Here is a 2,511-nt window from a genome sequence, read left to right as displayed (position 1 = left end):
CGGGTTGCAAGCCGACGCGCGGGGTGAGTCGGGCAGCACCATCTGAGGAAACGCCGACGAGCCGGTGCTGGCCGCAGCGACGGTGGCTTGGACGAGGCTGTGCTGGTTAGGGTTTACCCCTAGCATGTAGAGCGCCTCCCTCGTTGCTGCCGCGACGCGGGCGTTGGTGAACTCCTGCTGTGCGGCGGCGGCGGCGGCCTCATCCCTCGCGTCCGCGGCGTGCTCCGGCCCTTCCTCTTGGCCGACTCCCTTGCCCGCTGTTCGGGCGTCAGCGCCTTCTTCGGCTTGGTCGCGGCGGCGGTCTTGCGCGGGGCACGAGGCTTGCCTTTTCCGGAGGGGGCGACGGCGCCGGACGAGGCGAGGGAGGTGAGGCCGGCGGCGGCGTCGAGGTCGAGGTCGATGGCGTCGTCCATGGCTTGTTGGGGGCGGGAGCGCGCGCAGGTAGGAGTATTTTTGGGGGAAATGGGAGGAAATGGTGGTGGCTGCCACCGACCAACGGGGCCCGGGAAGAGGAGTAGGCGCGCGCGCGTCCGTCTCGTGTCCGCGCCGACCCAAATCCGGCTCAAAATTGGGCCGGGAATGAGTCGCCCGCGGACGAAAAACGGACGAGCGTCTGTTTGGGTCGGCGCGTTTGGCTGTCACTTTTGTCCGCGCCGACCCAAATGGACACGGCGAACGAAATGGGTCACCCCATTAAAGTTGCTCTTAAGTGCCCAACATCATCGAGATCAGTGACGCTTCTATAGAGATTGTCGAAGCACCTGCCAAGATGGCAAGTGCCAGCCCCATGTTCTTGATCACACAGCTGATAGGGTAAGTCAAGAATCCGAAGAGCATGTCGACAAACTCATGGTTGCATTCGGCATACATGACCTTCTTTTCACGGGTGTGGTAAAAGACCTTTATCTTGACCTTTATTTTCCATTCTGAACCTGCAGAATCTTGATCCAATGGAATAATATTCTGATGGATGATCGGTGTCACAGTGGCATGAGTGGCCTTATGATTATCAGTTCCCTTTGATAGAAATGCATCAGTGAGTACGGTGTCTGACGAAAGAAAGGCCTTCAACATGGATAAAACCTAAAAAATTAAAGTGAGTACTCCAGGTAAACAGTAAAAAATTGATTCCACTCTACAAACGACGCCATAAAAAAATCTTACTTGTGTCCTTGGGACGCTCACTTCGACCTCCTCAAAGCCATGACCGATACCATCAGAATCGAACGCCTGAGGCAGCAATAGCATGGTCCTGGTGGATGCTGGCTTGATTTTCATGTCATCACTGATCACATACCGTTCTTTGCCACCTACAAACGTCTCTTTGCAGCCTACTTGCTCGTAGACATGCAACACTCTAGCCATAACTAGGGAACACTTGCAGAGCCTGGAAATCTCAAGGTCATTGGTACTGTCAGTCGACTTGCAGAGCCTGGCAGTAGATCAAGAATAAGAATTTGGAGCACATATAAAGTTCTTTTCAATACACCAAGAGGGTATATATATATATATATATATATATATATATATATATATATATATATATATATATGCATACTGGAACTCATTGGTGTGAGCAGGCGTGAGAAGCATGCCATGGCAGGCCTCAACCTTCAGCAGGCTATTGTTTCTGAGGTGGTCGACGCTGTCGCAGAGGTTGGAGAGGCATCCCCGCGAGGATGACGCGCCTGTTGCGCAGGACTGGAGGGCAGAGAGCGGCAGAGTGAGGAAGGATAGGAGGACGTCGACGAAGTCGGAGCCTGCGTCAGCGAACAACACACGGTTCCCCGGCCTGTCCACGGCAAGCTTGATCTTGATGATGCCCATAGGTCAGCTTATCTGTTTCTAGCCCTTTGCCAATCGAAGGTTTAATACAGCTGCAAGTTTTTAGAAAAGGAGGACGACCCCCGGCCTCTGCATCTGGGAGATGCATACGGCCACTTTATTGATTATTCTCGAGGACCTTACAAAATATTACAACAATGTGCCTGAATCCACCATCTTGGCAACATATGCCGCTACTCCTATCCAAAATGATGAAGGGGTGCTAGTTGGGCCACTACCCAGACCACTCACCTAAGCCTAACATCAAAAGCCGGAAGCCGAACCACTCATTCGGAAGCCCCAGCCGAGCCACATACCGGGTCTGGGGCACAATCCGGTCAGACGCACTCGTGTGTCGTCGCCGCCATCTTCCACGGGTCTGTCTTCAGAACATATTGAGGCTTCTACCTTGTCCGGCCACTCTGCCATCGACGTCACCATGACGCCAGACAGCACTCTCCTCTTGCGCGAGCCCATCTTCGTGCATCGGACGCCGAGCCTCCACAGCGCCATGCCGCCGAATCCGCCGCCATCAATGTGTGGGATGAAGCACCGCTCCACCATCCCTCCAGCCAGCACTTGCTCCAAAACGATGCCCCCAGGAGGGAAAGCGATAGAACGCCATCATCATCCGATCCGGAAGACCCAGATCTAGGGTTTCCCCCGGAGCATCCCGAGCCTGATGGC

General features: G+C 54.4%; 1 pseudogene; it reads right to left on the bottom strand.

The window, feature by feature from the left end:
* Positions 1-1,827, bottom strand: part of LOC123097152 (uncharacterized) — an 11,520-nt pseudogene extending 9,693 nt beyond the window's left edge.
* Positions 1,828-2,511: the final 684 nt, after the last annotated feature.

This window comes from Triticum aestivum, chromosome 4D (assembly GCF_018294505.1).
Source record: "Triticum aestivum cultivar Chinese Spring chromosome 4D, IWGSC CS RefSeq v2.1, whole genome shotgun sequence".
Classification (NCBI taxonomy): domain Eukaryota; kingdom Viridiplantae; phylum Streptophyta; class Magnoliopsida; order Poales; family Poaceae; genus Triticum; species Triticum aestivum.
The sequence above is the reverse complement of the archived record's forward strand: the minus strand, read 5'-3'. Positions and strand labels throughout refer to the sequence as shown.